Raw genomic sequence first — 14,226 nt, forward strand, 5'->3', positions numbered from 1 at the left:
TATGTGAGCAATGTTTAAACTGAGGTCTCAGATTTTAGCCAAAACTGATTTAAGAAAATAGTTGTGACTTTTCCAGTTGAAGAAAACAATGTAGTCAGCCTGACATTTACAATAATATTCTGAACTTCCCCCAACAATGGCACATTGAGGTCTGAGTAACAGCGTAAGAGGGCCTCTCTGGTCTATATCTCTAAAATTTTCTATATTCCTTCCACAAACTAAAATGTAATAGCTACTGGATTAGATTTATCTATAATACTTACTTGTGAGGGCCAGCATTGTTCTTATATTAGTGACTTTTCTTATATTCATTACTTAATACCAGATAGAAGCAATGCAATGTAGAAAAGATTTTTTTTTTTTGCGATCTAATAATCCATCATAGAAGAGAAGATATGGCAGAGTGGACCTATGGATATGGAAATATGCAGCTGCGACCTTTCTGATGGTGAATGAACCAGGAAACAATAATGATACCAAAATTCGTTCTGAATCATAACCCTGGTAGTCCTCCCTAAGTAACAAACTGACACCATCTGGAGTTATCCATGCAAAGATTCTGTAAGCCCTGTGTTGAACTCTGAACCCACTGCTGGAGTCAAGCACTAGTCCCATGCTCAACCCTAAGAACAGTGCAGTATGAATATATGTACTGCTGTATGAATTTGTACATCATATTTAAGAGGATCCATGCCAATCATCTCTGCATTGATCTAGTTTCATTATACACAAAAATGGAATGTATGATTTTATTAATCTATAAATTATTTACTACTCACAAATAAAGAAAACCAGTGATATGAGTCTTGGTGATTTTTTTCTATTACTTTGGACTAACAAAGTTTGATAGAAACATAACCTGAGTGAAAATAAATCTGCATTCTCCATAGTCCTTTTTTTCCATGCATTTAAACTTTTTTATCCTATTGATGTAAGGAAAAATTAACACATACCATCTCATACTGACAGCTTATCAGAATCACTCCATTCTACTATTATGTGCTCAGGCTCCAGGGGACAAAAAATACTAGTAATAATAGCGAAAATCCAAAGATCAAATATACCTGACCAGCAAGTCACAGAGAAATGCTATCAATCATATAACTTTAAAAAAAATCAATTAAACACATTAAAGTGGCAGTAAAAATAATAATTGAGAAAAATGATTCTATTATCCAAATAAGACAAGATAACACAAATAGCATTCTGTTTATAAGTATGAAATTGTTCTGCTATTAAATAATAATCAAAGCCTATAGGGTTACAAATTCAAGGCTGAAAACCAAAGAGGTATTTGTTGAATGATATTTAGGAGACAGGGAAACCTCAGTTGGAGTTCTTTCAGTTGGAAAAAAAATCTAGTTACTTTAAGGGGATGTGTTGGTTTGAATAGGCATGGGCCACATGGGCTCATGCGTTTAAATGCTTGATCACAAGGGAACAACACCACTGGGAGGTGTGGCGGTCTTGTTAAAGTAGATGTGGTCTTGTAGGAGGAGGTGTGCCACTGGGGGTAGGCTTTGAGGTTTCAAATCCTCAACACAGGCACAGTGTCTTTGTTTCCCTTCCTGTTGTCTGAAGATCTGGTAGTACTCTCAGCTACCTCTCTTAATACCATGTCTGCCTGCTCGCCTCCTGCTCCTTGCCATGATGAGAAAACACTGAACATCTGAACTCTAAACCATCCCCAGCTAAACATTTTCCTTTATAAAAGTTGCTGTTATCATGGTGTCTTTTCATAGCAGTAGAACACTGACTAAGACAGGGGACATCTTAATGTTCTATTCTTCGTGGGGGGGAGGGAGAGGGAACAGTCAAACTACATAGCTCAAAAACACAAGTCTCCCTTGCAAGGAGGGTGATTATTTGTGCCTTTGTGAGATTTATAACCAAAGGAATAAAGACAAGAAGTTCAAACTGTACAGAATGACATGTAAAAGAACACAAATTTCAGGTCTAGAAAACTGATTTTAATTCACTTCCCTAAATTATCAAAAAAAAAAAAAAAACCAAACACTAAACTTTATAGAAAAAAATAGTATGTAGAATTTTTAAATAATATGTTAATGGATGTGCATTCATTATTCCTGATATTTTATAGGTTTTATAAAAAATTTTTATAGGGATATTTTCATACAAACATGAAATTGCAGTGTATTTTGAGCATATATACCTTTTGCATATTTCTCTTTATCTCTGCTTATCTCTTCCCATTAGTCTCCTTTGTTTCCCTAAACAACTTTGCTACTACTTTTAAGTCATGTATATATACATAAATTGATGAATCTATATGACGTGAAAGAAAATATTTACCTTTCTAAGACTAGAAATTACCTTAATATGATTATCTCTAGCTAAATATGTTGTTTTTCTTTCAAAAACAGAACTTTGAGCCGGGCGGTGGTGGCGCACACCTTTAATCCCAGCACTCGGGAGGCAGAGGCAGGCAGATCTCGGTGAGTTCGAGACCAGCCTGGGCTACCAAGTGAGTTCCAGGAAAGGTGCAAAGCTACACTGAGAAACCCTGTCTCGAAAAACCAAAAAAAAAAAAAAGAACTTTGTCTTTCTTTGAAAATTTGATATGTTTAACTGATTATAATCTAAAAGTCAAAATGTGTCATATTGTGTCAATTCATAATCTTAAATTCAATTTTCTCCTCACTCACAAAGCACCCTTTTAAGCCTTGTCTCTTTTAAGTTCTCATCTTGTATAATCTTTGACTTCCATAAGAATCTACCCATCATAACAATGATTTTTTAAACTTCTTTTGAGATTACAATATAATCACAATATTTCCCCCCTCAACTCTTCTCATATACTTCTCTGCTGTGGATGATTGATTGATAAATAAAACACTGATTAGCCAGTAACCAGGCAGGAAGTATAGGCAGGACAAGTAGCGAGGAGAATTCTGGGAAGTGGAAGCCTGAGTCATAGAGACGCTGCCAGCTACATGATGACAAGCGAGATGTAAGGTACCAGTAAGCCACGAGCCACATGGAAACTTATAGATTAATAGAACTGGGTTAATTTAAGATATAACAACTAGATAACAAAAAGCCTGCCACAGCCATACAGTTTGAAAGCAATATATGTCTCTGTGTGTTTCTTTGGTTGGGTCTGAGTGGCTGCAGGACTGGTGGGTGAGCGAGATTTGTCCTGACTGTCGGCCAGGCAGGAAAACTCCAGCTACACTTCTCCTTGCTGTCTTTAAAATTCAAGGGCTTTTCCATCCCTTAACTTTTGCTACTCATATATGTGGATATTCAGTTATTCCTAAATACATAAATACATGCTTCTCAGTTTGTATAATATTGCTTGTATGTATATTTCCTGGGCTGACTATTGTAAGGGAAGCACTCAAATTTTTATCCAGCTATGACACCTATAAACCACAACATCCAGCACGGATTATGTCCCCCTAAGGGTACAGAAGTGGTACACCTCCGTTAGTGGAAACCAAAAGCTCTCTAATTGGATGTAAGATCTGCTCAACAAGAGGGAAAGTATGCCTGGAACTGGTAACTTAGACTGCTACACAGAACCAGTCAAGTTGTGGATCTTGTAGGAGAACCTACTATCATTACTTTATTAAACCAGCATTATCCCTAACTGCATTCTAATTACTTGTCCTTTTCCCAGTAATACATGTAGTCCTCACACCTATTCAGGAACCTGCTCTTTGCAACAGAAGTTAATCATTACAAAACACTACGAACATTCAAAGGCAGAGTTTAGGAGCCCAACCACGAGGGATATATCTACAAAATAACTATAGTACATAAAGTTGAGTCAGGGATCGTTTCAGAAGAGAGGGTAAACAATTACAAGCAGATCAGGGAGTTAGCTATGGGATTGTGTCTTTTAGTACAAATTTCAGGTCGAGAAAGTGATTTTAATTCAATTTCCTAAACTGAGTTATTAAATTATTAAAAAATACACTAAATTTTATTTGAATAATGTAGAATTTTTAATAGTATGTAAATGAATGTATATTCATTATTCTTGGTATTGTGTAATCTCAGCCTATGAAATCTCACCAACATGGCTGCCTAAACATGAGTTGAACAGAAGCAACACTAGATACACTAAGATGGATGGAGGAAAGCCTAGGAGGTCTCAATCCTACATGCAGAACTACAAGTAAGGAATTTCAAGAGTAGAAGAAATAGTCTTCCCAAGAAGAAACCATCCAGTTGTTTATTCAACACTTTGTCCTTTTTTAAATTGTCAAACATCCCAATAATAAGTGAGCCTGATGATATGAGGAGACATTCTGAACAAATTAAGTAAAATGTCCAATGAAAATCACTGGGAATGCAGATAAAGCAAATTTGAGATTGCACTGCACTCTAATCAGTATGTCAATTATTAAAAAATAAAATGCTGAAGCCAGAAATGATATAGAGAAAATAGAACTCGTATATACTGCTAGTGGAAATGTTAACTAGTACAGTCACTGCAGAAAATGTTAACTAGTACAGCCACTGCTAATATCGGAGTGGAGTTTTCCCAAACACACGAAATAGAATTCTAAGTAAACACTATCACAGAAGTATTTGTATTAACCTGATTGACATGCTATTCACAATAACTAAATTAGTGAATCATCCTCATTGTCTAACAACAGAGGAGTAGTTATTTACACATTTTGAAAAATTTACAGAAGGCATATGTCTCCTTTACAATCACATGTAAGTGCTGAGACAATCTTTTCTTGTACTTTCTGGTTACAAAGTCATATTTTAAATTGATTAAACATTAAATTAAATTATATTAAAGTTACAATAATAGGCAGGTGTTCTCAGGAAAGCAATATATGTAGAGATATGCTTAGCTCCATGGTAATTATGGGAAACTCTCAGGAGCCTACTACTTGTCAACAATATACTAGTTCCAGAGTATTTTGCTGTATTTTCTCAATCATGTAAAACTAAGCATTAATAATTGTCTCCCAGGGATGCTTTCAAATCAGATACATAATTATCCCCTAATTAAATAACAATTTTGATGTTTTAGACAGGGAAAAAAATAGTCACTGAGATAAAAAGTCACATCTTGAATATCTACTTGTTTCCACATAGTGAAGTCTGTGAATATACCTCAGCAAAGGAAAAATATTTTTCTATTTAAATAATGCCTTATCTTCTCAGTTGAACATTGAGTTTTGCAGAGATAGATAGCTGTGGTTCTCTAATTAGTAACAGAATAAAAATGGAAATGAATGGCATCTTGTTAAATACATTGTACTTCAATCTCTATAGTAAGTAACCCCCGTGAAATATCAAAACCTAGTTTAGAATATATACTAGGGTAGCTGGCATTACACACTTGCCATTCTCTTCTCAGAGACTAGAGTAAAATAACTGTATAAATGTTATCATAATATGTCTAGTATCATATGACATAAATGTATTTTTAAAATAAATCAGAAAAAAATCTTTGGTATTTTCTTAATTTTATTATTTTTTCTTTTGTTTTGTTTTTTGAGACATGGTTTCTCTGTGCAGTTTTGATGCCTGTCCTGGATCTTGCTCTGTCGACCAGGCTGGCCTCAAACTCACAGAGATCTGTCTGGCTCAGTCTCTCCAGTGTTGGGATTAAAGGCATGCACCACCACTGCCGGCTCTGGTATTTTCTTAATTTGAAATTGAGCTAACACCTTGCTCAGCCTTGGTGCAGTGGGGAAGGGCTTGGATCTGCCTAGGCAGTGTGCTGGACTCCAATGACTCCCCATGGGAGACCTTGATTTGTGGGATGTGGGGATGTGGTGTGGTTTGGGAGGGAGGGCTAAAGGGTGGGAGGAGGGAGGATGGGGCATCTGTGGGTGGTATGTAGAGTGAGTAGAAAATTTCTTAATAAAGAAAAATGAAAAGAAAAAATGAGGCCACAAAGGCCAAATGTAAAACAAACTGAAAAAAAAAAAAGATATTGAGCTAACAATAATGCAGAGGAATGATATAAAAGTTCATTCAAAAAGTCTTTACTTAGTAAAACTCCAAACATATTTATATATTTTTCATGTCATAAAATACTATTTAATAATGTCAAGGACAATCTTTATTTTAAGAGAGAGCATAGTTCTTTATGCATAGCTGAGACTTCCTGAACTAAGGAAGAGACACTATTCCCCTGGGAGGAGCAAATCAGTTGATTATTCAACACTAAATAGTCAGTCCTGAAAACATTATATATATATATATATATATATATATATATATATATATATATATATATATATATGTATGTATGTATTTAGAGATATGTATCAAGAACTGAAGAGGAGAGGCCATATATTTGAAAAAGAACAAGGGGTAAGTAAGGTGAGTACTTGGAGGGGGGAGGAATCGTGTAATTATATTTTAATTTCAAAACATAAAAATATCTTTAAAGAATGAAATAAATAAAATTATAACTCTAATCATTGTGCTGGAGATAGTCTGCAATTGATGATACCTCATAAATTGACTTGAGCATTTCATATGCTTGTCAAGACTATAGAAGAAAAATCAGTGCTAAGCGAAGTCAAATGCAACCTGAGGATATAAGATTAAAAATTATCATGGCTTTTCATTTCTCTTGTACTTTTCTACTTTGACATGTAAAAGTGATTTCTTGATATTACAGATATTAATGAGGAATACTTGTCATGACTGATATCTTGACATTAGAAGAATCATATTATTTTGATTAAATCCACACTTGGATTAATATTTCAGTAAGTTTTTCCTAATGACTAATTTTCTGATACCATGGACAATCCAAGGCTTTGTTATTACCTACTCATTTCTTAGATTTGATTTTTAAATATATACTTTATCCTGTTGAAGATTCCTGATTTAATGCTACAGATAACCTTCCATTTCACATTTTCCTGTTGTGTACCCCCTAGTGAGATGACTGCTATGGGTTTGGACATCAAGAGAACAGAGATAATGTGTCCTTTTGTTACATCTTTTCAGATTTTCACTATCAGTGTGAACAGCCACTGATGATCTTAACCTTGACTCTTTCACAAAAGCGAGGCAATGTGTGTGTGTGTGTGTGTGTGTGTGTGTGTGTGTGTGTGTGTGTATGTGTGTGTGTGTGTGTGTGTGTGTGTGTGTGTATGTGTGTGTGTGTGTGTGTGTGTGTGTGTGTGTGCAGATTTCACCATGGTATATTTACCTCCTTGTCTTCAACTCTTTGAAATGAAGTTAGTAAGTAGAACTCACTCTCAATATGGGGATGGGTCAGCTTATTATTAGGACATGTTAATTAAACCTCCATAAAACCCCTACATTATTATATGGGGTTTTCTATTCTATACTTTCTTAAATAAAAATCCAAGAATTTTGTTATTTTTTTCATGCAATATATTCAGAAATATATGAAAGCAAGAAACATAACATGCTAATTTTAGCAAAAGAGCATTTGCATATAATCCAGAGTAGATGTTTTCTCATTTATCAGATCCCTTTCTTTTATATATTTTTATTGAATATCAAACATTTTGTTACATTCCCTAAACAATCAGTTTTTATGTCTTTTATATAAATCATTTATATAAAGTTCAACAATTTAGCATCATAAGCTGTTAATGAATTTTTTCAGTATCTGTATGTCCCTAAGCAATCAGAGTAAAAGAACAATCAATCACCCAGAGAGAGAGAGAGAGAGAGAGAGAGAGAGAGAGAGAGAGAGAGAGAGAGAGAGAGAAGCAAACAAACAAACAAAAATTTAAAAAGCAAAAAGAGGTCTTTTCTCAGCTTCTCAACAATGGACACTAATCCTAAATATGTTGATGCATATATAAAACTCATTAGGCCGTTTTCAACACTGACCCTCTTCATACATCAATAACACAGCTTTGCTATTGGGAAAAAGAAAAAAAAGGCTTCAGGATGCAAATATCCCAATTAGTGTAATTGAAGAAAAAAAAAACATTATTACTGTTGGTCAAATTCTGGTGCTTTTCTTTTCCAAATTAAAAATCCATATCACTTAAAGAGGAAATTTGATTAAAATGCTGCAGTACAATCGGCACTTCAGTGATTTTCTTTAGTCAATATCAGACTTGCATTCATTACCGTCAGGTAGCCAAGGAGTCAAAGACAATACCTCCCAAGATTATATGTAGCTGCAGACCCTAGATTTAACTTCATATAAAAGCTGAACCTTTGGGATTTTCATTAATATAATGTATTGTGGATCACATCTGCTATATCTTGGCAGAACTTAGGACACGGGAGGACATCTCACTGTAGGAAATTCAAACTCAAAATTCTCTTCTGGTGTACAGTCCTGAACTTTAGCATTTCAGAGAAGTCAACATCTGCTTACATAAATTTGGTTGCTGATTATAGAAAGGATGTGAATTTGGGAAAATGGAAATTTTGATAATAGATAATATGTTAGCAAAATGGAGACAAAAGAATGAGTAACGTTTACAGTGAATAATAAAATGTATTCATCTGAACTCCATCCTTTGAGTAAAGTTTGTACCTAAAATTGTGTCCTGTTCTTCTCATGCATATATAATGTCTGTATCTGATTTAAGTTACAGATGATAACTTTGTGGATTGCTATTGTCAATATTGATATTTTAAATCTCTATTATGTGAACAATAACCGATCATTGAAATAAGGACCTGGTCATATGTACATAAAAATACATCTGCATTAAGCATTTCCCTTACATTCTTGATACATACATACCATGGCTTTTGTTGAGGGGCTGTTGAAACAGGGTTTCTACTCTGTATAATAGCTCTGGCTGTCCTGGGACGCATTTGGTGGGCTAGAGTGGCCTCAAACTGAGATACACCTTCCTTTGCCTCTGAAATGCTGGCAGGAAAGGCATTCAACACCGACACACAGCTTATGATTCATATTTTGATCAACAAAATGTATTTGAAATTGTCACCAAAGTGTGCATTGGATGAGGTAGAAGAGCCATGAATTTGGAGTCATCTTAGTCTACATAGCTAGTCCAAGCTAGCTTTAGCTACAAATTAAATCCTTGCCCCTAAAACAGGAACATAAAATGAATTTCAACAGGAAAAACAAAGGAATTTCAAGACAAGATGGTTTATTATGTGCCAGCAATCACTTGAAACAGTACAAGGGAAATGTTGTTGTGTCCAGATCGTAACCCCCAGAGAGACCACCAAGGATGAGCATATCAGAATGCAAAAGCAAGGTTTTTCTGTTACAAGTCATGACAGGGAACTCAACTCAAGCCATCTCAAGTGAGGCAGAGAAGAGTTACTCTTTCTTGGGGAAGTCAGTTTTTATAGGCAAAACCCATAAAATTTCTTAGAGGGGAGGGGGTTAGTACAGGTCCATCCTTGATTGGTCCAGTTTTTCCCGGGCCTGGACTTTATCTTATTCTAGCTTATCTGTTTGCCCTGTCAGGAGTTTTACAACTTATCTCTGGGGTCTGGTCATGTTATCTCTGGAGAGGGGCATCTCGTGGTTAATTGGTTGCCATCAGACATCCTGACTCTATTCTTTTATTCCTGGGGCTAGCGCCATCATTTCTGGGGACTTGAAACTGGCCTGAGTCTATCTATACTGAGATATCTTTGTCTAAGGCCCTCTTTTTGAGACAATAGAGTGAGGGTCTTGTTGTGCCTAGATCACGTCCCCAAAGCCACCACTGGCTTTAGGTACAGAATGCAAAAGTAAAGTGTTTTCTAAGTTTATAAAATGTTAGTTATTTAGCCACATTGTGTTCTTACCCTGCAAGGAAGTGTCACAAAACACGACAGAATCTGCTTATAAGAGTTTTATTAGAGATAAAGGGATAGACAGTGTGCAGGTCTGTGGGAGAGACACGTGCGTGGAGAAAAGAAGGAACCGGGAACATGGCACTCGGCTTTAAAACTGGCTGGGGGCGTGGCCAAGTCATGTCACTACTCCACGTGTGTGCGTAGATCACATGGTCACGTTGCGTGCTTACGTGACCATGAAACATCATGGATTCTGGTTACGAGAGATGCCCTGACCGGGAAAAGCCTATCCTGTATTGGGGAAAATTATAAAGGCCACTCCACGCAGATATTGGGGAAAATTATAAAGGCCACTCCACGCAGATATTGGGGAAAATTATAAAGGCCACTCCACGTAGTTAAAAGGAAGATTTATTTAGTGGATGACTTACAAATGAAGGAATGGATAGGTTGCGGGGGTCTGGGGAAGGTGTATCGCAATCCAGCGGTGTTCTCTGGAGCTCTGCACAGTCAATCTCCACCGTCCAGGGTCCAGGCGCAGAGAGAGCGCCCAGAAAGAGCGCTCACCCATCCAGCTCTCGGGTTTCCAGCACCTCCCCTCGCCCCGCCTCGTAGGCTTGACAGTTGCCAGAGTCTCAATGGGGGTTGGAACTTCCAGATCCAAGCTGCAATGGCTACCCACTACAATCCTGACCTGGAATTGGCTAGGCGGAAGTGTCCACCTGGTATATGCGACCTTGGGGGCATGTTGTGAACCCTTCACAAGCCTCCAGGGAGGCTCTTCCAAATCTCACTCACAGCAGGGAGGTTGGAAGGAACGCTCCCCTTTCTTTGTGAGGCTAGTTCTTAAAGGCACAGACCATATAATTTATTTTAACCCGCCTCCCTTTTTAGTCTTTTGGTCAAATATCCTGACTGTGTTTTCCAAAGTCCCTGTAGCAGATACAGCCACCTGGGAAAAAGGGGTCTAAGTTCTCATCTACACTTAGGAATCCTGGTTTAAGCTTCTCTTTGTTTGTAGGGGATAGAGTGGGGGATTTTACTCAGGTATCACAATGTTTTCTTATTCTTACAAGGGTCTTAGGTTCAAATCTTCTGTTTTGTGTATTTAAAATTGTCTTAGTTAGTGTTCTATTGCTGTGAAGTAATTTCATGACCACAGAAAACATTACAAAACAAAGTATTTAATTGGCATTTACTTACCGTTTAAGGTTTAGTCTTTTATCATCATGTTGGGGAACATCGTTGTAAGCAGAAAGACATGGCCCTAGGGGAAGACCTCCTGCCAGAAGAGAGAGCAAAAATGGGCCTGGACTGAGCTATTGAAACCTCAAAGCTTGACACACTTCCTCGAACAAGGCCATACCTTTGAATCTTTCTCCAGTTGTGCCACTCCCTGACAACTAAGCATTCAATTGTATGTGCCCATGGGGGCATTTTTATTCAAACTGCCACAAATATAGAGAACAAGAGAGCCAGGAACCCAGGAAAGGGCCTGTGGGGGATATGTTAAGTGGTGGGAGTAGATTAGAGGTAAAACAAAAGTAGAGGGTGTTAGGATTTGGATGGGATGCATCTAAAGGAGTGGATAAAGTTCGTGCAGATATTGTGGTAGATTTCTGAATACTAAGTACATTATTAGAATTATGAACATCACCAAGAGACAGAAGTACAGCACCATCGTGGGAGCCCCAAGGAAAGTTCAGACTCCTGGTCTGAGAGCAATGGCACAGTGGGGTCTCTGAAGAGAATTTGAGCCTAGATTAGTAGGGAAAGCCACATTTTAGATCTTTTTGAGGATAGGTATAGGTCACAGCAAGAGACTGCATCAAGGCTCTTTAATTCCAAGGAAGTCAGGGAAAGTTGGTGAATAGAATGCAGCATATACAGGTGAGATGTCTTGGCACTAAGCTAGGGTCTCAAAAGGCATGTCTCAGTGAGCTACATGTTAGTGTGCAACAACAGTATGCCTTAGTTATGTTGAAGAGAAGTCATTACATTTTTGGATAATGAATATTTCCCTGGTAGACTTTAATTTAGCTAAAGTTTATTTTGTAAGGATTTTTGAATCCAAGGCACTCTTTATTCTATCACTTATTGAAAATGTGATCTTATGTAGTTCCCTTAGGTATTTTGATTAGAGTAGTTAGAATACTTTTTTTTTTTTTTTTTTTTGGTTTTCTGAGACAGGGTTTCTCTTGTGTAGCTTTGCGCCTTTCCTGGATCTCACTTGGTAGCCCAGGCTGGCCTCGAACTCACAGAGTAGTTAGAATTCTTAAGAGAAACAAGCACAAATGAGAAACATGATTCATGGATGGATGGATGGATGGATGGATGGATGGGTGGGTGGGTGGATGAATAGAAAATGATGTATAGATAATAGGGAAAATGGAGGAGAGTGAAACTGGAGAGGTGCTTAGTGCTTGAGACACTTACTCATATTACTTACGAACAGCTGAAAACTCCCATTCCTTGGGATATGATCGTCTTTCCTCCTTGGGTACCAGACAAGCATGAGATGCACATATATGCATCTAGGCAAATTCTCATGTATATAAGATAAAAATAAAATAAATCTGTTAAAAGCATGTAGAGACTGACTATAGGACTTACCTTACATGATCCTAGGAAAAGAGAAAACACTGTTGACGGTGGAAACAGAAAAGCCAATGGCAAAATTCAGTCCTCACATGAAATGGTGAGGAGACATGTCAATGAGATAACTGCTAATGCTATGTCAAATTGCTAACCCCATGCCTGGAGATTTAGGGGATTCCTTCATGAATCTTGGAATTCAATGTCCCTAAAATGAGAAACCATAGTACTCACAATCAGAAAGTGATTGGCTGATCTATAGAACAGAGACAGTGGACTTTTTCTATCTTAATCTTTCTGTTCTGATCCATTTTCAAAGACAGATGAAGCCAACTCACAATAGTGAGGATGGATTTTCCTTACTTAGCATATTGATTCAGTTGTTAATCTTACACAGGAATTCCTCTAAAACCCTAACCCTTAAATATTTTACTATCAGTCTGAATACCTTTTAACCTTGTTAGGTAGATATATCAAATTAGCTTAATAATGACACCTGCTTTTTCCATCAACAAACTTAGGGTAGCAGTGTTAGGTACCCTAAAACTATTTCAAAATAAAAACAAGGCACTACATAGAAAGTAATCTAACTGGTATCTGGCAGGGACTCAGAAAAAGTCCTTAAAGTTACCAAATTTCCTAAGTTTAGAGCAGTATTGTCAACAGTTTTCTGACCTTTTGGTTAAATTGCAAGAATGAAAACTTGAATATTATCTAGTTTTAGAATGTAGAAATATAAGACCAATCAAGGGAGGTGTGAAGCGAGAAGAGATGGCCAGTGCTACAGAAAGAGAACCTTTGGGGAAGATGTTCTGAGGTGAAAAGATGTGAGTTAGGGTTTCTCCACAAGAAATCCATGCCATGAATGCTGTGGGTCTGGGGTAGAAACAACTACCTTTCAAATTTTTATGTATAACAGAAATGATTAACTAGAATATTATTTTGACTTGTTACTGAGCACTTTCAATATTTATTTATTTATTTAATTTTTTATTTTTGTTTTTCAATTTCTGGATAGCAGATGTTTGAAAGTAAAGTAAGATATGGAAGCAAATGGGTCCAATATCTTTGTAGAAGTGTCAGATAACAACAGCATGGGCATTTTAAAGGAATGTGCTAATAACTTCAGCTGCACACTTAAACTACTTCACAGTGTTGTTTCCCTTAAAAATATGCCTATTAGGAACTATGTGTTAGAATAAATTGACACAAATCTGGCCTTTGAATATATTCCACACTCAAATGGCATCCTGTTGTAAATGATATTTATGGAAATTAATCTTTCTACCTAGTGTGTTAAACCATGAGTCTACTTCACTTTATCCCAGCATAAAGTTCTTTCTCAACATGGAGTAATTATAGGTCCACTTCTCATGGGAGTCACCAGTTCAGTTGATGATATCACAGTAGGGAAATCAGGAAGTGAGTATCAAAACAGATTAATGTCATACATTGTGCCTGAGAGGACACAACTGATGGTTTATTTTGATTCAAGTAGACACAGCCTATGGAAGTCATTAATATTTGTGGCATTTTCAAAATGAACATTTGTGAGAAGTAAAGGCAATTGTGTAAAAAAAAAAACTATGTAAAACTTGTGGCTTGATATCTAACTCAATGAGTAAAGGTTTTGGATTCCTTGAGGTAAGAGTTAGAAATTACAGTCATATTGTAACAAAGCTATTTCCAACTCCCCTTCTATTGAACATCTTAAACTACTTAATCAGAGACAATGGCAACAATATAATTTTTTAACAACAGGAAATTGTTGCATTATTAGACTATATGTTATCAAGTATCCTTTCCAGGTATCCTTATTTAATCTTCTGCATGAAGTATATGAGATGGCATTGGTTTCAATAACAGATTATGGTCTTGTAAATATGAATTGTCTATAATCAAAAATAAATAAGAATC

This window comes from Peromyscus maniculatus, chromosome 12 (assembly GCF_049852395.1).
Source record: "Peromyscus maniculatus bairdii isolate BWxNUB_F1_BW_parent chromosome 12, HU_Pman_BW_mat_3.1, whole genome shotgun sequence".
In the NCBI taxonomy this organism is placed as follows: domain Eukaryota; kingdom Metazoa; phylum Chordata; class Mammalia; order Rodentia; family Cricetidae; genus Peromyscus; species Peromyscus maniculatus.